Source organism: Halichoerus grypus, chromosome 9 (assembly GCF_964656455.1).
Source record: "Halichoerus grypus chromosome 9, mHalGry1.hap1.1, whole genome shotgun sequence".
NCBI lineage: Eukaryota > Metazoa > Chordata > Mammalia > Carnivora > Phocidae > Halichoerus > Halichoerus grypus.
Window position 1 is genome coordinate 123,263,519 of NC_135720.1, and position 22,948 is coordinate 123,286,466.

The window sequence follows — 22,948 nt, forward strand, 5'->3', positions numbered from 1 at the left end:
CTTGCCAAACAACGAGAAGGAGCCAGCTGAGGTTGGAAACAGCCAGAATGGTGGTACCAACTTGCCAAACACAGTGATTCTTCTTTTTCTCCAATTGTGGTTGGTTGCCCAGGTCTAGTTATGGGAAAGACAGATGTTTGAGGAATCCATACTTGCAGGTTTGACAGATTAGAGTAACAGAAGGGTAAGACAGAGAGTGGAGACAGAAAAATGTTCCAGGGCTCAAAGGAGGTGGTGCTAGGAATTTCTTTCCCTGCATGAACTGCTGAAAACCCCAGTTATTAGAACTTAGGCTATCACCCCACTCAGCAGCCCCTTTGTAGGATTTAAGTCCTAATCTAAATGTCCAATAATAAACAGTCAAAGAAATTATGGTAAATTAGTGGACTATATCTATCAAAATAATAAATATGAAAATTATGTACAAATGAGAAAAAATATATTTAAAAAACACTATGACTTAAAAAAAATTTCATATAACTACAGATTTTCAGTAAGTTTCTATGGAGAATTTTTTAAAAAGTTTTATTAATTTATTTGAGAGAAAGAGTGAGAGAGAGAGCACAAGCAGAGGAAGCAGCAGAGGGAGAGGGAGAAGCAGACTCCCTACTGAGCAGGGAGCCCGACGTGGGGCTTGATCCCAGGACCTTGAGATCATGACCTAAGCCTAAGGCAGACGCTTAACCAACTGAGCCACCCAGGTGCCCCTGGAGAATTTTTTAAAGTAATAGTCTCTTTAAAAAAAGCTAATAAAGTAACAGAAAGAAGGAAAGGTGCTACCATCCTGTAGTGTATTCTGAACCTAAGGCCTTGGAGGAAAAGTTTATAAACATTCTGTCTGGGTTTCCTTTTTGGTGCTTAAAAACATTTAATATCTTTAACCTATAATTCATCAAAATTGAACTTGTAATTATCACTTGGATCCTTCCTCACAGCCACTGACATTTTGTTGCAAACAAGATTTTTCAAAATGTAAACCAATTTATCAAAGTAAAGGCCACCTATAAAACTGGTCTGGCTTTCTGCAGTAAGGCATACAGATCAAGTAGTGGGGAGGTCCTGGCTTCTCTTTTATTTGGTTTTAGACACAGCCGTTTAGACCGTGCAGGCTCAGATCCTTAGTCCATTCTTCACATATTCCTGGCCTGAAAGATGAGCATGTCCTTCATCTGTGGAGTCCTGAAACCACTCTCATTAGGGGAAACACAAGATAAATACTTAAGTTATTAATTGTCCTCACACTCACAAATCTTCTTATGGAATTGGCCATACATCTTTTACAAGTTATCCCTGTGGCATAAAAGGCTCTGTGTTCAGGGATATGGTTTTCTGGCTCTGTTCCTCCTGCATTTACCAGAAATGAGCTTGACCTAGTACCACAAAAGCAAGTTCAAGTTTTCATTATGTAATAAGGGATAAAAGTCAGGCTACAGAATACAATTTTAAAAATTTTCTTTTAGGGCGGCTGGGTAGCTCAGTCGTTAGGCGTCTGCCTTCGGCTCGGGTCATGATCCCAGGGTCCTGGGATCGAGTCCTGCATCAGGCTCCTTGCTCAGTGGGAAGCCTGCTTCTCCCTCTCCCACTCCCCCTGCTTGTGTTCCCTCTCTCGCTGTGTCTCTCTCTGTCAAATAAATAAATAAAATATCTTAAAAATTTTTTTTTCTTTTAAATTATAGTGTGAACTAGCCGGTGTAAGACATGACCTTTAGATGATTTAAAATGTATGGAGAGTAACTATCCACAGTAAGAATATTCAATTAATTACTTCTGGATTTTCCATTGGAGGAAGGGGTGGTGTAAAGCAGGAATGATGGAAATTCCTCCTGGTCATTAAACTCAAATGTCATTAAAATTTCCTATCAGTGCTGCTAAAAAGGAGCCAAATAAAATGCCTTTTGTTTTATTCTTTCCTCCTGCCATCAGTCACCAGCAACAATAAATGAGCAAAGAAGGAAAGACAAGAAGGAACAGATAAGTCACCTAGCTTGTGCTCAATGTATTATTAAGGATAATTCACATACCAAAAAAAAAAAAAAGTGCAGAATGATTCTCCCTCCCCCTTCTTACAATGTGTGAAACAGCAGAATATTTGCTGGGTTATTCAGAAGGAAATATTTGCTGGGTTATTCAGAAGGAAAGAAAAATCTACATAAAAATATTCCATGTATACAGTACACATAGCCATCCATAAGGTCCTGGAATCATGACTGCAAAGTACTGTCAAAATCCTGGTGAGCTTCCCCTGAGTATCCTGGCTTTGGAAAGGACAGCAATAGACAAGTTGGGTCTCAGTTCCCTCAATCCCTGAACACTGGATTGAATCCAGGGTATGGGAGGCCATTAGCTAACTTTACTTTGCTTACTTAGAGTTAAAGGGTTCTGAACACTGTATGTAAATTTATGCAAATGAAAACATTAATCACAGCCCTAGATTTACTGACAAAATCTGGTAGCCCTTTCTCCCTTTGGAGAGCTTTAATTTTGCTTTTCATGGAGAAGAGGCATCTCTAAAGTCTTGTCTAGTCTAAAAATTCTATGAATTTAAAAATGCAATTAACCTCTATGTCTCCTGGGATGTCATAAGCAGCATGAGGCATGGAATATCATGCACTATAATAAAGAAACGGTTATTTTGGTCTAGGTGCTGTATTGCCTTGAAACAAAGTTTGTTTGCTTGGCCATTTATAATACAAACAGCGTGTTACTGTATCTTTCTTCCAAGTAGGTCAAAATATTTCCATGCATTACATAATTTATTTCCATAACATCTTTGTGAATCATCTAGTAGGTGTTTGTGTGTTAGGATTTAACTTTATTTTAAAGAACTTGAAGACTTTGAGACTGAAGAAAATCCAGCAAACGTTTGCATTTACAAATTTGGTTGCTGTTTATCACACTGCTTTTTCACATTAATACTGACTAAATAATATTAGAATGACCCTTGCCATTTATCTGCCAAAATGACAATAAAGTATACATGGTAGGTCAAACCACAAATGCAGTCTCAAACTCTGACGATTAATATAAACCTAAGTCTCCTCGTTCTGCCGTAGGACTGGCAGCGACAGGCATCTTTGGTTGTGGGCATACTACATCTCTCCCTTCAGGGCACGTGGTGGCGGAAGGAAGCTGGCCACAGGCTGTCCCTCTAAACTTGCATGTCCTGCTTACTACTTACAGCTCCTGTCCAAAGTTAAGTCTTGGCAATTCTCTTGGGATACAGATGGTTCTCAAAGGTGGTGACACTTTCTGGACACCTAGGTGCATGCCTTGGTCAGGAGGAAAGACAGGTAATTAAATGTCATTACACTGACAGGAGCCAAGATGCTTTACAGAAGTATGAAGCAGTGCAGCAGAGGAATGTACAGCATGGCTAATAAAACCCTTCACTGCATGTCACTCGGCCTTTTCCTTTGAAATCTGATAGTCTTCTTTTAACTGCTTATGTCCAAGGTCTTAGCAACTGCTGCTCTTTGGCTACTGACCGCAAGTGTGCAGATACCAGGTCTAACTGGTAAAATATGAAGGGCTTTCCGTCCTGTCACTTCTACTTTAGTACAGAAAACTCAGGGATCAGAAATCTGCAACACACTTTGATTATGAGTTGCATGAAACTTTTATTACTTGGCCTCAATCTAAGGTCGACTTTTCAATATACATAAATGCTCAGAGCATGAAGGCATTTGGCCTCAGTACTGTCTGTAATTCCATGATCCATTAAGCCCAGTCCATAACAACAAACAGCACATTCACAGTAGATATCGAGCAATCAGTTTAATGCAGGGGGTACAGACTTAATTAAATGAGTTCCATCTTCTTTAACTACGTCCTAAAATTTTAAAACTGTCCACCCTGCGTTAAAAGCCACACGAGTGTGATAAACTGTATTTACTTAGAACCATCATCAATGGATTAACAGAAAAAGAGGCCAACCACTCGGCCCGTGTTCAACACACTGAGGTTCAGTTGGGAAGCTTTCCTCACTGCCATTCTTTTGCAAAACGTGTTTCCTAGAAATAAGGAGCTCTTAAGGGTATGATCAACCACAGCAGGCAGAAAACGGGTGATCTGGCAGATTAGGGGAGGACCTACCTTCTAATTGCCTAGTTGTGCTTTCAAGAGCCTAAAGCAGGTGAAAATCAGATCTGACAGCATTTCCCAACATGTGTTATGTGAAAAAAAAATACTAGTATCTCTTTGGGAATAGTTACAAAGAATATTTGTATATTAAAGCAGTAAAGAAACCTGGAAACATGGGAAGACAAAGTTAGGCACCCAGATTCATTCACAGAACCTCTTCCCATGCCCGATAATACCCATTACATTTTGGGAAATGCTGATCTGGACAGACCAGCCTGCTTCTTTCAGGTTCAAGAGCTGGAGACTGAAGGGGCAGGTCCCAGGCCCTGTGCAAGTCCTGCTCAGTCATCAAGCCCTTCTCTCACAACAGCTAGCCGGTCTAGCACACTGACTCCACGCCAGGCACAGCCTCCTTACTTTACTTGTATCTCCTTTAACCCTCTAGCAACACAGCCTAAGGACATCCGCTGCTCTTAGGTGTGTGAACTCCTTTAGTTACAGCAGAGATCCTTGACAGAGATCCCCAGCCCCTTCTCCCCCAAAGTCCCCTACCTCACAGATTCCACAGCCAGTCCAAAGTCAGATCACAGTAATAAAGGGGATCAGAACATTCTGCCCCCAAATATGTCACTCTGGTATTTGGTTATTTTAAATGGCAGGCAATTGAGAAACAGCAGATGCAGGAAGGGCTGTCTGTCCTTTCTGCCCAAAAAGCAGGGCATAAATTTCCCATGAGAAAGGTGTCCTCCCAGTACCAGGAAAGAGAGAACATTCTTATCACTGGAGATGGGGAGTCTACACCAAGATGAGTCTGCACAAACAAGCCATACTAAAACAACCCTTACGGGATGCCTGGGTGGCTCAGTTGGTTAAGCGTCTGCCTTTGGCTTAGGTCATGAACCCAGAGTCCTGGGATTGAGCCCCACATCAGGCTCCCTGCTCAGTGGGGAACCTACTTCTCCCTCTCCTTCTGCCCCCTCCCTGCTCATTCTCTGTCTCTCTCTCGCTCTTTCAAATGGACGAAAATTAAAAATAATAATAATAATAAAACAACCCTTACATCCCATTAGTTTCCGCATATATTTCCTACTTTCCTATAATATACTACCCCCCAAAGCCACAATCCTTTTCTGTGCCTAGTCACTTCTCCACAGTTTATCACCCTTTGTAAAAATGGTATAATAGCCCCCAAGTCTAACTGCTTTTTGGGGGGCTTCATTTTTCTATGTAGCCATCCGCATGCCCTATAAAAATATTAACATGAAACAGAATTTGTATGCTTTGTATGTAGTGTAGACACACTCTACATTACTATCACAGGAATATACACACAGTGCTCTGAGAACAGAGAGGAGGGAGGGAATAGCTTGGCCTGGGGGTTTGGGAAGTCTTTCTGAGAGGTGGACCTCTTTGAAAGAGGAACAGAATTTTACCAGAGTACAGCAGCCGTTCTGCAAAGGGAGGCCAATAATGAACTTAGAATTCAAAATTCCGTATTTCCATATGACTGGGAAACGTATGGAAAAGGCAACAGGAAAATATGGAAGAAGGAACAGAGAGTTTTGGAGGAAGGAGAGAGGGAAAGAGAAAGACTACTTTTTTCAAAGAGGAGTCTCTGAGCATGGGATGGAATTCTCTGGTAATATTTAGCTGCTAGATTAAGGGAGAAGGAGAGTACTTTCACAGTAAAGTTGTAGTTTTAGTATTATAGCTCGAAAGCAAAGTTTAGTTCCCACTAGTGAGCACATCCAACTCCCGTACCCCACAGCTTCACGGCAGTCCCACTCCCAGGCCACCTCTCAGCCTCTAGCACTTTGTTTCTGGCCCTACTGTGTACCCCCATCACACTGCCTTGTCCCCTAGGGTTTACGGACAGTGTGTCTACCCCACCAGGTTCTCCATCTCTTCAAGACAGGCACCCCGACCCTGTTCATCTTTACTTCCCCACAGACCATACTATGCTTTGCTCATAGTAGGTGCTCTACAACTACTGTTGAATCAAAAAAATTTTATTAGAAAACAAAATACCAAAAACTGTCATAAAAATCTGTGACCCAATGGTACATGTAAGATTTCTAACCCAACAGGAATAAAAATTCAATGCTATTTAGCCAGAATTATATACAGCAATAAACTGATACTCATTAGTATTTTTTAACCTAACAAGCAATTTTAGATATTATTTTTTATTTCACCTACTAACTACATGTTTATATCTTTTCTTCACTATCATTTAATAATTATTATAGTGAATTACCAATGTCAGACAGTTCTGGAAATAACTTACATCTATCTCCACTTACTGCACATTATACTTTAACATTTCCCATATTAAGCATAATTTGAATACATCATTACAATTCTATTCCTGCAACAACATCAAATATGTGGAGTTAAGTTGCTTTAGAATACTTTAGACAGAAAAATAATCTGGTTGTGTTAGTCTTAAGTATGTAGTTTATGGCCTGTTCTTTTATCTCTCTGTCCAAGCTTTACTTGGTTACAGAGTAGTTTCACTGGAAAACAATGTGTTTATTGATTGACTGCCACTGAAAAAATTTGAAAATTTAAAATGTTCTCCCTAGTTTAGATATTAATAATACATATTAATTTATTTAATTTATATTTAATACATAATTAATTCATTTGGCTTAGAACCAGACAAAAATGTTATCACCGTGCTAAACGCTAAACTCTACCCTTCGGAGGGCAACTACGCCAACAAAACTATGACCACTCGAAAAGAACAAAATACCGTAGTCCCCCCCACCCCATCTGTGATTTTGCTTTTTGAGTTTTCAGTCACATCTGGTTAACCACAGTCCTGAAGCAGATGATCCTCCTTCTGACGTATCCGCGGAAGGTCAACAGTTGCCTAACGCTACGTCGTAGTGCCTACGTCATGCACCTCACTTCATCTCCTCACGTGGGCATTTCATCGGCTCACACCACCACAGAAAAGAACAGCGAGTACAGAACAGTATTCTGAGAGAGAGATACCACATTCACATACCTTTCCTCATGGCGTATTGTCATAGTTGTTCTATTTTATTACTGGTTATTGTTGTTACTCTCTTACTGTGCCTAATGTATTAAACTTTATCAAAGATATCTGTCTATAGGAAAAAAAACTTGGTGTATACCATAGGGTTCTGTACCATCTGTGGCTTCAGGCATCCACTGGAGGTACTGAAATGTGTGTGTGTGTGTGTGTGTGTCCTCCCCGCCCCCCCCCCCCGACCACAGATAAGGGGAACTAAAATATCGCCCTCCCTGAGCATGAAGGGAAAGGTATACCTGCATGCAGATAAAGAGGTTTTGACAAACATGGAGGGTGGTCTTAAGAGACAATGGTTTTAAGTTCAAAATATTATTCTAAAAACTCAGCCTTAGATAAAATTTCTGAAGTCAAAGCCTTAATTTTTGGTACATGTTAAGTGGCTTATAGCTCAAAATAACCCTGTAGGATAAACCATTTTAGTTATATAGGGGTTCATTTTATCACCGATTTATTTAAGTGTCTCATCTGAAAGTTATTTTAAGAAAGATGGTCCACCATAACAGCCTCTTACAAAAACCTTGAAGGTCTAGAACTGGTGTATTTTGAATTGGAGTGGATCTAAAGTTCTTAGAGGCCTCTGGTTCTGTCCACGGCAATTCCCTCAAGGTAAAAGTAAAGCTTTCCCTTTCTACTCAGTTTAGATTTTGCCTGGGAGTATAATTTCACTCACTGCTGCGCAAAACATATCAAGTGTCTGATTGAAGTTAAGATCTATCTCTGTAGGAATGACTGAAAGGCAAGCCCTCTATCTATTCCCCTGGATACTCAACTCTATCTGTGGGTGGCGCCAGGGACCTAGAATCTTGGGTCTCTTGTGAAGCTGCTTTATTCCCTGTGCTCTGGTGTCATTAGCCCACATTACAAGATGCCAGAAGAAACTATCCTTTGAAACTGACCGTGTTTATGTTAAGGATGTTGCCCTTCATGAGAGAAATCTCTTGAGTTCTCATGCCTGAAGAGTTGTATTTCTAAGCAACTGGCTGCTTGTATATCACGGACACTGTGACTCCAGTAACCATTCACGATCTCCTCTTTGCATAGGCTACTGGGAAGCTTGGAGCCAGACTGGAGGTTGCTCCCGGCTGCCAAATGACCTGTCTTCTCAGCGCCCGTTTTGCTTGTTAACCTCATTCCACGTCTCATTTTGGTTTTCCTGCCCTTATTTTCCTGATTTTCTCACTTGCAACACACATACAATCCTGATTCACTAGTTAAAACATATTGAGGGGCGCCTGGGTGGCTCAGTTAAGCGTCTGCCTTTGGCTCAGGTCATGATCCCAGGGTCCTGGGATCGAGCCCTGCATTGGGCTCCCTGCTCAGCTGGAAGCCTGCTTCTCCCTCTCCCACTCCCCCGCTTGTGTTCCCTCTCTCGCTGTGTCTCTCTCTGTCAAATAAATAAATAAAATCTTAAAAAAAAATATATTGAAACAAGTTAGGGATAAAATTTAATGCAGCTTGTTTTCAGTTCATTTGAGAAAAGATGAGGTTGCAAAATTTCTTATTTATTAATTGAAAATTTGGAACAATGTTAAAAGATGGTAATGTTCTCAGGCTAGCCCAAAGGAATTTAATTTAACCACAAGACAGCAAGATGTAGTATTAAGAAAAGCTACTGTCATTCAAGACAAGTTCTGCAGGGTAATTCTATATTCATGTTAAAAAAGAAATTTTTCTTATTAATTTGTGTGTAAAGACACATCACTGATTACCCAAACTCATATAGGCATAAGATACATAAGTCAGCTAAGAAATTCATAAGCATTTAAGTAAGAGAAAGTCTAAGGGCCTTATAAATAATCCATATTTTATTCAGCTAAGTTGACTTGCTATTTTTTCCCTTATATAAACAAAAAACTAAAGGTAATTTAATTCAGTGAGAGTAGTGAAGTGAATACAGATCTTTGAAGAACGATAAAATGTTAATTTTATGATCCTATTTATTTTGCTTACGCTTCTTCATGATAGGACACAAATGCAAATTTTGACTCAGGGTCAATTCTTAATTTTCCAGCAGCAGAAAATGAAATCATTTGAATACTTGAATTTTACAAGCAAATTCGACGTATTTCATATAGATAAACATAATAATGTCTTGGACGTAGTTATTCATAGGTCTAGACTATGGCTTATATTTACTGGGCTCTCATTCAGCATTTATGCATTTGAAGTCTACCCAGTCAAATTTTTTTGACAAATCTTGGCTTCTAAGGGAAGAATTTTGCTTCTATTAACCCTTGGTGCTACTTTTAAATGCATGACTTCAGAGAGTGGCGCCATCGGATTTGGATTTAGAAAACCACTCTGGTGGCAAGATGAAGGATGCCTTGGTAGCATTAAGAACTGAAGACACAGAGATCAGTAGAAGGCTGTTATAAAATCCAGACAGAAACTGCTGAGGGCCAATGAAGACAATCACTGTGGGGATGCAAAATTTCTGCTGGTAAGAGAAATATGGGAGAGACAATCCACTGGGCAAGAAGACGGACTACGGGTAAAATAAGGAGAGAAAGTAAAGTGATTTCCGGCTTGAGAGCTGAACATCCAGATAATGAGAAGGAATGCAGAAGGGCCATGTTTGCTGGGATAGATGCAGAATTTTGTGTAGACACACTCAATTTGGTAGCATACCCAGAAGCTGAAGGAAGGCTTTGGAGAGAAGGGTCTGCAGGCTACAGGAAAGGATAAACCAAGGGTGAATCATCAGAGCACCCAGGGTTGAAGCCACAACTGATGAGCACATGTAGGGAGGTTGTGAGAAGGTTAAGGTGCAATAGAAGGGAGCTCCCATATTGAAGGAAGAGAGGTAGAGGAGGAGGAGTGTCCCAAACAGGGAGGAGACCAGGAAGACAGTGGTGTCCTGCATGCTAGGGAGGGAAGGAAAGATGATGATCCTGGTAGCAAATGGGCTGAAGACAAAAGAATAACAGAAGGAATTTGGCAAGCCAGACTGCAGTGGAGTGAGGAGTAAGTTGAACGGGACAGTGGAAAGCATGTGTAGACCATTCCTACCATGAGCAGGCTATTAAGGGATCGTCAATACTCCAAAGAGCACAAACCACACTGGTCTTTTTTCTACAGGGTTGGCCATTGGCTCTGTTAGAGTAATGTTTTCCTATAGAAGCTGGTTGTCTGTTCTTCAAGGTTCCTTTTGGCAGAGACTCTCAGCCACCATAAAGGAACAGATCCAGTCATGGGGCAAGACAAGAGCATGAGCAGACAGAAGCATGGGAGGGAAGGCAATGATGGCAGCGGGATGCTCACATCTCCACAGCTCTGGTTTGGCACCAATCAGGAAGGAACTGGAGCCTGTGGTCCAGAAATATTTCCTTCCCTTATGGTAAATGCAGCTATGTGGTCTTGCACCAAATGAGACTCATAGCACTACAGATTCTCCTTGGGAAGATCACCATTAGGTCGTCAATCCAGCTCTGCCAAAGTTAGCCTCACCTGTTTTTTACTGCTGAAATTATTTAGGGAAATTAAAATTATAGAGTCCAAACTCTGACCTGCACTTTGAAGTCAAGGGATAGTAAGAACAGAAAGAGATACACAGTGATGTTGGTAATAGCTCCCCAGTAGGGGTTTTCACGGAGAGTTTACCTGCACCTATCTGGCAGGACACCAGGACACACCGAGTCTCTCTCTTATGGAAAGAAGCCCACCCAAAGAAAAAAGAGCAGCATCTTCCTGTGGAGACAGGTGGAGGTCTAGAAGGCTTCCTAACCCGCGTCCACAAGAAACATGGGGAGAAGTGTTGGTATTGGAGGACTCAGGTGTTAACTGAGTTCCCTATCAGCTGTATTATTTTAGGTTTGCTACTTTACTGCTCTGAGCTGCAGCCTCCTTACTTGCAAATTGGGGGAAATTAGAAGGATCTGCTTCGTGGACTTTTTATGATGGTTAAATGAGATAATGCAAGAAAGGACCTAACATGTGTCTGGCCCATGAGAAATGTTTAAGTATAACAAAGCTATTATTATGATTGTATTTGTAAAATGGAGTAATAATACCTATTTCATAGTGAATCTACACTGAATAAGACAATGCATACGGAAGTACATGATATCAGTGCTTGATACACAGCATGTGATCCATCAATGTTAATTCACTTTGGAGTCCCCCTCTCTTCTTCTTTCCCCCTAAACACTGGGGGAATCTGTGTGAATATGGAACAGATATCCCTCAGGCAGTAAACAGCCTCAGTGGCAAGGACTGATTTTATTAACATTATTTCAATCAGAATTTGAATAAAATCAGTCCTCCCAATGCTTTTAACCCCTGGAATGAAACTGTAACTAAGCCTGAATTTGGTACAAAAACGTGTGTGAGACTACTACCTCCAGTGGATCTAGTTATCAAAGTGCTGGAAGGCTCCTGTTACAACACAATCTTACTAGAATGAAAACTCTAGGAACGCAGGACTCTGATAAGTTTTACTTTCTGCTCTATCTCTGGTGCCCAGCAGAACGCCTGCTATACAGCGGAAGTTCAATAAATATTTGTTAACTGAATGAGTATGGCTCCCAGAGATATGTTATATGTCAGAGCCTTTGTCAAAAAGTTACCGTCCACAAGGATCATGGAGAGGAAAACAGACACGGGAGGCCTAAAGGCAGCCATGGTGTTGGCGGTGGACAAGTGACGTGCCATAAAATAATGATACATGGCACTGGTCTGACTCAGGAATACTGGGATTCTAACAGAGCCCTTCATCCTTAGCGATGTCATAAAATAAGATTATTTCAACATAAGTAAGACAAACTCAAACACTCCCAACCACATTATCACTACCTTAATTTGAAAGTGCTTCATAGATTATGAAGCCTTCACACATAAATTCTCATTTAATAACCGGCTGGCCTACTTGCACTTTTTAGGAGAGTCCCTACTATAGGCAAAGTCGGGGGGGGGGGGGGGAGGTTTAAAAAAAAAAAACGTGAGTATAAGATTTCTGCTCTTCAAGGACTCAAAATATAGCAGGAACCAGCAAATCCTTCAAGGGCAAATTCTGTTAATTTCATCCATCTGCTCTATCCACACTTGACCCAGGTGTTTTGCCTCCATCATGGAGGCAGATACTTAGGACTCCAGAGAGATTTAAGACCCTGGGAGCACAAAATGTGGGTTTTGAGCCCTGCTGTCCATAGCTCCCATTCTCTTGCACATGTTAAAGACTTTGAGAATAGAAAAGAAATCAACCAGATTCTCTTTTCTTAGGTTCTAATATTCTGAACACATTTGTCTTCAGGCTGGCAAATGAAAATATAAAGGAATTGCAAAATGAAAACAGGCTGTGCTGAAAGGTAATAACTCTTTCCTCCATCCTTAAAGAAGAAGAAAAAAAATGGAAGATACAGTAAAAATAAACACTGGATTCCCTCTTATTCCTCAGGGTTAGAAGGATGCCAGAGAGACAATCCTCTGTGATAACTGTATGCCTGAAATACATGAAGTTTTCCAGGTGATTGTGGACTAAAGTTAATTATTTTGGAAATAACATTATTGCCAGGAAATGACTGTCTAGGTTAGTAGTAGAGGTTATGAAATAAGAAGTAGTTTTGGCATTTTGGTTATTTTTAATTAATTAAAACAAAGAGGCTTATTTTCTCTTTACCATCTTGCACTGGTTCTTCTGACCTTTGAAAATTCTTCTCAGTGAAATAGATGGTGGCATCTTAAGAAAACAATGTGTCCACAATCACTACCAGTGATAGACAGTTCTGACAACATGGACTTTTCTTCCTCCCATACCAAGTTTTGTTCCTTGCCTGAGATGTCTCCTTTGTTCATCACCTGAGATGTCTCAGTGTTTTGGAGAATTTTTCCTTGTGTTTTTACTTTTTAGAAGAAAATGGAAGTGGCTTTTAAGAAACCATATGGCCCGCACATCTTGCTTTCTGAATCGAGTCTACCTCTTAACAATGCTGCTGACAGGACATCCCTGTGATAGAGCCCCTTCCCCCATCCCTGCTTGTCCTTTAGGGGACAGACCACATCTGAAGGTCTTAGGGCATGGAGAGTATCCGGCTGAGGATGCAAGAGCAGAAGTGCTGGAAAGGGAGAAGAGAGAATCCTGTCTGATGTAGCTCGTGTGTTTAGCCAGAACGTAGGAAGAAACGGTCCCGAACCTGAGATCCTCACTCTGTGGAGAGAAGCAGTTCTGCCCTAGCTTGGGATAGAAGTTGGGACCTGTTCTCTCTACACTCACCTAGCTCAAGCCTCTGAGAGGCCTCAGCAACCGTGGCAACATGGATCTGGATAGGCAGGCTGGCCATAGCACGCACACGTGAGCATTCCTAACAGCAGACAGAGAGCCAGCCTCCGCCGCCGGTGGGGGAGCGAGGGGAGGCTGGGAGGCCCTTCCTCGGGGCTCCTGCTGCAGCTTACACCGCCTACTGGGGTTCCTCCAGCTTGGGGAGGCAGCTTGGAAAACTACCCTAGTACTGTGTGATCACTTGTTAGTAATGGGCTTGCCTACATACATCTTACAGTAGTCCCAAAGAGAAAGAAATCAAGCCGGTTTCATTTGCAGGAAGGCTTTTTTAAATATAATAGGTGAATTTCTGGGGAAAAAAAGGCTAGATATAAATTTGGTTGGGGAAGCCAAATCTTATCTTAGAATTCTCTGAGATGCCTCTGTATTCAGATATGGAAGAAGAAGGAAGTTAAAGAAAATTATGTGACCATCTGTGCCCTAAACACGGTCACCCCGGTAGTTAATCTTTTCACTTATCCTTGTTAATAAGCAGTTACCCGTACACATGGCATTCACTCACACATTTCTTTTGCTTTTCCAGTGTGTTATTACTGAGAAAGAGAAGTTGACTCAAACATAGTCCTTAAGCCCCAGGGACAGTATAGTGAACAAGGACAAGAGTGATGGGGGGAATTAACATGGCAGGATTTTGCACAAAGTGTCTGGAAGACAAGGAAGGAGCCGCCATAAATACAACCCATTCGTGCCTGGCTTGGATGCTGCGGGGATAATGGTGAGCAAAACCACACATAGTCCTTGACTTCCTGCAGCCTGCGGGCAGACTAGTGGGGCAGACGTTATGGAGGTGATTACAAAGTCCATGTAGAACTACACCTGGTGAAAGTGTCATGACAGAGCAGTCATGGGGCTGTGAGAGCTTAGAGCACAGGCGTGTGCTTTTGCTGGGGTCCAGCTGAGTGAGCAGGGAGGGGTGACCTATACAGACAGAGAAAGACCTTTGAGACAGAGGAACGGCATGGGTTCAGGGCAGCATAGTATTTCAGGAAGTTGAGAAAAGGGCAATGTGAGGAGAGCACCCCCCAAAAGGGAAGGTGATATAAGGCCAGAGAGGCAGGGAAACTGACCCTATGGCAAATGTAGGCCATGGTAAGGATTTTGAACTTTATCAAGAGCAATGAGAAGCAACTAAAGTTTTTTTTTTCCTTTTTTTTTAATTTTTTAAAAGATTTTATTTATTTATTTGAGAGAGAGAGAGCATGAGTTGGGGGCAGAGGCAGAGGGAGAGGGAGAAGACTTCCCGCTGAGCAGGGAGCCTGATGCAGGGCTCGCTCCCAGGACCCTGGGATCATGACCTGAGCCAAAGGCAGACACTTAACTGACTGAACCACTCAGGCACCCCTTTCCTTTAAAAAAAAAAAACTGGGACGCCTGGGTGGCTCAGTTGGTTAAGCGTCTGCCTTCGGCTCAGGTCATGATCCCAGGGTCCTGGGACCGAGTCCCGCATCGGGCTCCCCGCTCTGCGGGGAGCCTGCTTCTCCCTCTGCCTCTGCCTCTCTCTCTCTCTCTCATGAATAAATAAATAAAATCTTAAAAAAAAAAAAAAATAAAAAAAAATTGTTTAACAAGGAAATAGAGTGGGGTTGGGAGGTTTCAGAGAGCTTATCAAGAGTCAGCCTATTAGCTGAATTTTGAAGGATGATTAGGGTTTGCTGTATGAAGGGAGGAAGTGTGTTTCAAACACAGGAACCAGTATGTGATCACATGAAGGCCTAAAGCCACATGGCACCATTACGAAAATGGGAGAAGTTTGATCTGGCTGAAGTGAAAAGAGACAGGAAGAGAGGAGGCAGAACACAAAGAGGGGCATGTGAAGCTAAGAATGAATTTTACTCCAAAATGGGAGAAGTTTGATCTGGCTGAAGTGAAAAGAGACAGGGAGAGAGGAGGCAGAACACAAAGAGGAGCATGTGAAGCTAAGAATGAATTTTACTCCAAAATGGGAGAAGTTTGATCTGGCTGAAGTGAAAAGAGACAGGGAGAGAGGAGGCAGAACACAAAGAGGAGCATGTGAAGCTAAGAATGAATTTTACTCCAAAATGGGAGAAGTTTGATCTGGCTGAAGTGAAAAGAGACAGGGAGAGAGGAGGCAGAACACAAAGAGGAGCATGTGAAGCTAAGAATGAATTTTACTCCAAAAGCCACGTCTAGCCTCTGGTGCATTTAAACAGGGGGAGTAGGGTGGCTGGGTGGGAGCAAGCATATCTTAGAGCCAAAGTTTTGGGTTCAAATCTTGACTCTGGTCCTTACAAGGTTCTTCAGTTGGATAAACCATGGTACTCCTTCCTCAAAGAAATCATCCACCTACTGGTGCCCAGCACCCTGCTCAGCAAGTTAGCTACCTGCATTTAGAGGGGTTACAGAGGGGCCCAACAGTAGAATAGGGGTGCAGTCACTGAGATGAAGAGTAACGATGAGCTAAGCTAGCAGGGATGAAGAGGAGGGGATGGGCCTGAGTGGTGTCCAGGTAGAATGTGGAAGAACAGGAAGCCAGGTAAAGGGAAGGTATCTTGGACGAATGCCCAGTCCCCAGCTTAGCTGGGCAGGTCTGGATGTGTGTGAGTTGCCTATTGCATCTGGTGCTTGAGCTGGAAACAGACTTGGGAGTAAACACCAAATCAAGGTGGCAAATGAAACTACGGATTGTGATAAAATTAAAGGGAAGGTACAAAGAGGGAAAAGAGGAAGAACCAAGCACAGGAACCTGGGAATGAATAGACCTTTGGGTACATCAGAGTCTCACAGGAAGCCAGTCCTTCAGACATGAGGAAGGAGAGGTGCTGAAACTAGGTGCTGAGACTGAATGTTTTTTTTTTTTTTGAGACTGAATGTTCTAGTCAGGATTCTGGGGCCTGCAGGGGGCAGAGCCTGTGAGCCACATCCCTTCCAGGAGGCTGCCCAGCAGGGTCTGCCCTAATTTACTCAACACCTCCCGGGACCGCCTTCCTTTAGAGTTTCAAGTTTGGGGTTAAGCATTAGGTTGCCACTAAAAGCTGTGCTTACTATTTCTTGTCTCCATGAGTTTAGAGGTCTGCCACAGTCCTGAAATCTTTTCATCCTTAGTCTGAGAAGGGAAGAAACAGAACACTGAACTCGAGTACAATGTGAATCCTCAATAAAGAACTGTTGAGGGGCGCCTGGGTGGCTCAGTCATTAAGCGTCTGCCTTCAGCTCAGGTCATGATCCCAGAGTCCTGGGATCCAGCCCCACATCGGGCTCCCTGTTCCACGGGAAGCCTGCTTCTCCCTCTCCCACTCCCCCTGCTTGTGTTCCCTCTCTCGCTGTGTCTCTGTCAAATAAATAAATAAAATTAAAAAAAAAAAAAAAAAAAGAACTATTGAATGAATAAGAGACCACTGGACCAGGAGAGAGGATCAATGGCTTGTTCTGGTTCCAGTTTGGCTGCAAGGAACTACTTTCCCAATTAATTTAGCATTCTGCTTAGTAAAGAGCAAAGGAGATTTTAGATGAGATGTTTCTGCCTATAGAAATGATTTCTGGTTAAGCCAACACCACTGTTAGGGATCAGATGCCAGAGAGGGATAATTGTATAGGGAAAATATTTGTATTTATTCTCAAACTGTGGATGCACAGAAAGAAATGATGAGGGCATTAACTGAATAAATATGCTATAGAATAATATATATAATTGTAATGAATTGATCACGTAAGTAATTTTAAACTAGGCGAAACGGGGTGTACTAAATCCACTCAAAAATTACCCCAGAAACAAAAGAATATAAGGCTAATAGATGCACTAATGACATCTAATGAGCCATCTGATAAATAAAATAATTACCCTGAGAACAAATAAAATGAATTAATTGAACACTGATGAATATTAACTGGCAAATAAAGAAAATTAATATATGAAAACTACGTAATTGGAGAAACAAAAGTGAGCTAAGCTTATATAGTGTTGCAGATTAAGTTAACATCTAGGGCCAAAGAGACGCTTTAAAATTGCGTCTGAAGGGGCGCCTGGATGGCTCAGTCGGTTAAGCATCAGCCTTTGGCTCAGGTCATGATCCTGGGGTTCGGGATTGAGTCCCACGTCAGGCTCCCCACATGGTGGGGAGTCTGCCTGTCCCTCTCCCTCTGACCTTCCCCTTGCTCATGCTCTCTCTCTCAAATGAATAAATAAAAAAATCTTAAAAAAAATTGTGTCTGAGGGGCACCTGGGTGGCTCAGTCAGTTAAGCATCTGCCTTCGGCTCAGGTCATGATCCCAGCATCCTGGGATTGAGCCCTGCATCGGGCTCCCTGCTCAGTGGGGAGTCTGCTTCTCCCTCTCCCTCTGTGCTCTTTCTCTCTCTCAAATAAATAAATAAAATCTTAGAAAAAAAAAATCGTGTCTGAAACATCCAGATACTCTCCTGAAGCTTTATCACTGCACACAAAGGTACTCATGGTAGATGCCCTCCTTGTACCACGAGGCACTGTCCCTGATATGTGATGTTTCATTTTGAACGGTCTTCCTCCTTCCAATTATATTCTGCTCACTGAAGTTCGAGTCATTCCCTCTAATCCAACATATTCAACCAATCACGAAGACCAGCTAATTCTACTTCTCAGTGTATCTCAAAACCAGTCTCTTCTCTTCATTCATCACCACTGCTCCAGTTCGGCCTTTACCATCAGGACTAAAGAGAACTAATGCCGTTACCTCCTAACTGGCCTCTGTCTTCAGTCCCCCTCACGTCTGGGGTCCAGCTGAAGGCGTACCTGTAGTCTGCTTAAAATACCTAATGGCTTCCCGCTGCCTAGCAACACGACCCAGCAGTCTGGCAGGGCACATGGGGCTCCGTCATCTGTGGTCCCACTTCTGTGATCTGTCTACTCTCATCTTCGCCCTCTGTCTGCCATCAGTGGCCCAAACTGCTGGCAGTCCCTCACGCCCAGCACCAATTACACCTTTTTTTTTTTTTTACATCTGTCCCCTCTGCTTCTGCCTTCCTTCACCAGCGAATCCCTACTGAATCTTTACAGCTCGGGCCAGCTACCATTGCTTTCTAAACCTCACTCCCCTTCTGGACAGGCTATGTTGCATTGCCTGTCTGCTCCCACCACACGCTGCTCAATTCTCCATCAGTACACTGCCACCACACTGTTATAAAATTTGCAGTGAATGTATTACTGTGGGCACTGAACTGCAAAGCTCCTTAGGCAAAGATCATGTTCTGTTTATCTCTGTACCTCTAGCAGGGAGCAAAGGGTCTGGCACATGGCAGATATCCAAAGAAGGTTAGCTGAATGAAGGCTCAAGCCAATCTCATCATATTGAAACTACGTATTCCAGTGATAAAGTCTTTTGGACTGCGAATAAATACCTGGTAAATACGAATAAATACCTGGCAAATACCTGGCACAGAATGTGACTCCAAAAGTTTAACTTGAGCTGGTTAAATCACTGTTGGCTACTACAAATTTAAATGATTTGGCAGCTGGACTGCCAGTGTAAAAGATAATTATGTAGTAGCTAATTTAATTTACTTGTATCTGCTGAAATATAGAGGTGACTTTGGAGTACCTGCTGTATGCCAAACACTCCGCCAGAAAGTTTGGCAACTCTAGCATTCTCATTTTATAGATGACATACTGGGAAGTAAATGATTTATACCAGGGTAACAGAGCTCATTGACCTTAAATTTGAAACATGTTTTTCTTCTAAGAAATCTGCACACCTACTAACATGGGGCTTGAACTGACAAGCCTGAGATCAAGAGTACTATGCTTTGGGGTGCCTGGGTGGGTCAGGTGGTTGAGCATCTGACTCTTGATTTCAGCTCAGGTCATGATCTCAGGGTCCTGGGATCGAGCCCTGTGTTGGGCTCCACACTCTGCGGGGAGTCTCCTTGAGATTCTCTCTTTCCCTCTGCTCCCCCTTCCCCCACCCCAAATAAACAAACAAATAAATAAATCTTTAAAAAAGAGTGGTATGTTCTACCAGCTGAACCCCTAGGTGCCCCCGAAGCAAGTTTTCTTGATTCAAAGGCCAGGAATCTTTCTAAGTCAAGACTGCCTTGCTCACGATTCTCATTCATAATACTGAAAACAATATTTAAAGTAAATTAGTTCAGGAATGATAATATTAGGGGAAGAAATAAGGTATAAAAGAAGAGAGAAGTTCTAGCATCAAGTCATTGCAACTTTCATTTCTCTTTTATTTGTCATGAAAGACTTTGCTGTGAGCTATTTTTTTTGGTTTAAATCTCAAAATATTTGAGTTAAAAAAAACTGCTATACTTTAAAAGACAATTCCAATAATGAGTGGCTATGAAGCCACACAGATAACCAAGATGTCACAGTGATACATTACTATGTCATAACTTTGGAAATTCTAAATCTGCTTCTTAAAATGGGAGGGTAGAGATCAACTGAAGGAACCCTATTCAAGGCATTCCTATTACTAACACAAACAAAAGCCAGGAGGACCCATCTTAATTCAGCCGACTCTTGCTAAATCCAGAAATTCACAGCTTGGCTCATGTCAGTGATCTAGTTTTATTACTTAATTTGGTTTCTGCAGAATTTTCCTAAATTGGCCAAGTACCAGTTAATTGAGAAAATAAATGCTAAGACATATGTAAAAATCCATTACCTGATGAAATGGGATTCAGTGTCAGGAAAGGGGTCATAGAAGAGAAGAAATAGAAAATGAAGTACCTTTCACCCACGACAAAGTAGTCATACGGCTATTGATGCAAGTCGTTAAGAGGCAGGCAATTTTCTATGATGCTCATTACGGCACTTCTCAAACAATGTTTTGTAAGTATACTTGTGTTAAAAAAAAAAAAGCATTACCCTGGTATAACACAGAATAATTTAAAGATACTTTACAGGATTTCATTTACTTTTTGCATTTTGTGGTCTAGCTTTACTCCTTTACTGTCTTAACAACATTCTCTATTTTCTCTTTGCCCCGATTTGCTCATTTATATTTTTTAATTATGACAATTATTTCATCTTATTGTATGTATTCTTATAAATTTTTTAAATGTTTAGGGGCCAAGATGAAGTAGAAATAGAATAAATGGAATCTGGAAACTCTTATAAAACTAAACTCAGAAAGTCAACAATGACACATAGATCTAATAATTTTTTAACACTTTGCTCTACTGTCAAGAGTAAAAAATGTTATTTTTCCCCACAATTCAGGCTGTTGACTATGTTAAATATTTTCTTCTCGAAGTTAATTGTACAATTTTACTTATTTTTCAAAATCATTATCACTCAACATGGCAGAACTTAGCAACCATAAAAGAAAAAATTTTTTTTGAAATGTCAAGCATATTTGATGGTAATGAATAATCCTTCTTTGAAGAGTCTAAGAAGCTGTTTTTCTTCAGTACAAAGAACTGTCTCTAGTTGTGGGGATTTGTAAAAAGAAGGGATCAGGTAACAATAGTTCTAATAAAGTGCCATAGGCTATTCCATGAGTTCAATAGTAGATACTTGGAACAAATTTAAGAGTAAATTTGGGAAGAACTTAGAAAATTAAAGAGTTGTCTTTTTCTCTTTTATTCCTCTCCTCCTTTTCTGTGTTCTTGCATAGCCTGTAACATAAAAGTTAAAAAAAATTTTCACAGAGAGGTATGATTTCTCAACATTTTATAGTGAGCAAAACTCTACTTTGGCTGCTTATTACAGAATTCTGTGGTTTCTCTGATTGCTCATAATATACATATCCATTTCAAGACTTAAGAAAAAACAGAAAACTTTTTTACTGGGGGAAAAATCCTAATAATCTTGTTAAGAATGCCAAAAAGCTGCTGGACCAGTATTCTATCTACTCCAAAGCTCTAGTGCAATAATATATATGAGCTTTCAAGAACTGTTAGGAACAGACAAAATTGGATTTGTTCATTTGTTCCAAAGCCAAAGAATATTCGGCAGTGAGGTCTTTAGTGCAGCTGTCCTGTTTTAGAAAGGGAAAGGTGCTTGGTGTTGATGCTATTCACATTAAATTAGTTTATTCACCTTGGCATTCTTGATCAATCAGTGGTACATGGGGCAAAACAGGTAGTCAGTGTCAAAAGATCTGTAACAGTAAGTACAGAACTTGTGGAGGAAACCCTCTGCCTGGTTCCTGCTGTGTCCAGGAGCTCAAGGTTTCACGTCCTCAGCTTCTAGTTCAAAGAGAATAGACTACTAAATAGGAACCATTATTTAGTCCATTCATTAAGACGTCAATCAGGCTTCAATCATGTTGCATTCAGTGGTGTAGCAGGTAGTAACTGAGACCTGACCTTACCAACAGTTAGTAATTTACCAGTCACAAAACTAGGGAGAGCCTGTTTAGCTACTTCAGCTGGAAAATAAATTGTGAAAATAAATATATTTGGATTGATGTTTCTCAAACTTTTGAAGGCCAAGTCAGAGGATGCATGGGGTTGTAGGAAGTTTCCACTGAGGAGGGTGGAGTCCTGGAAGAAGCAGTGCCCTAGGGGCACTAGTTCCCATTCTATCATTTACCAGTTGTGAGACTTTAGTCAAGCTGTTTATCCTTTCTATCCTCACCTTTGTTTTAGACCCATTTGATTACTTGCTGACTATTTTGACCAGCATTCAAAGTCAGCTATGCTGGAGCTCCAATCCAGTGCTTCTGGCTCTGAGCTGCCCCTTGTGTTTTACTTCCCCGACACCTCATTGTCTGTGCCTGGAATGCTCCTCCACCCATGTCTACATGTCCCTAGTTGCGCAGACACTAACTGGTGGCTGGCCCAGCAGTCATTCCACTACAGAGGCTGGAATCGCTACACCCTCATTTTCCAGCCCCATGCCCAGCTAGTGAGAAAAATGTAACAGAGTTCTGGTCAATGCTATAACCAGAAGTCCACTAGAATGGTTCCAAGTTTACCCTTTCCTTATGAGACAAAAGCTTACTTTTTCCTGGTTGGGGCGCCCTTTTTTTCTGCTTCTTGCCTTGAATAAGAATATATTTGGAACTTCAATAGCTGTTTGCAACCATCAGGCATAAGCATGAGAGGAAAACGAACACTCAGACACCTTGACATCATCTAGTGGCTAAATCAGTTTGACCAGCTACCTACCTCTAGACCATCTCTAAGTGAGAATAAACCCCTTATGTACTGTGTAAAGGTTTTCTATTACTTGTACTCAAAAGCATTCCTATTGATAATCTATTTTTAAGGTGGTGCTTATGAGGACGGCTCCCCTTTACACCTTTTCCTCCTTTGAACTTTACTGATGAATTGGTTTTTTTTAAAAGATTTTATTAATTTGAGAGAGCGAGAGAGATAGTGAGAGAGAGCACGAGTCGGGGGGAGGTGGAGGGGAAGAGGGAGAAGCAGGCTCCCTGCTGAGCAGGGAGCCCAGTGCTGGGCTCCATCCCAGGACCCCAGGATTAAGACATGAGCTGCAGGCAGACGCTTAACTGAATGAGCCACCCAAGTGCCCCATGAACTTTACTGATAAACTTCTGATGATACTATGAAAATTAATAAAGGGAAGTCTCATTTGAAATGTAGTCGGCAAGCCCTGTAGGGGGACCTGTCACTCATGAACTTTCCA

General features: G+C 41.6%; 1 protein-coding gene and 1 long non-coding RNA gene across 9 annotated transcripts in view; both read right to left on the reverse strand.

Moving 5' to 3' along the window:
- The window catches only part of LYRM4 (LYR motif containing 4), a 267,655-nt gene that overhangs the window by 239,982 nt on the left and 4,725 nt on the right, over nt 1–22,948 (reverse strand). The gene's annotated exons all lie outside the window — the stretch shown is intronic.
- On the reverse strand, nt 19,900–21,607 carry LOC118535095 (uncharacterized). Its single transcript, XR_004917037.2, has 2 exons — nt 21,395–21,607; nt 19,900–20,970 (listed from the first exon to the last, which is right to left on the reverse strand). It is a non-coding gene; the product is annotated as an uncharacterized LOC118535095 (long non-coding RNA).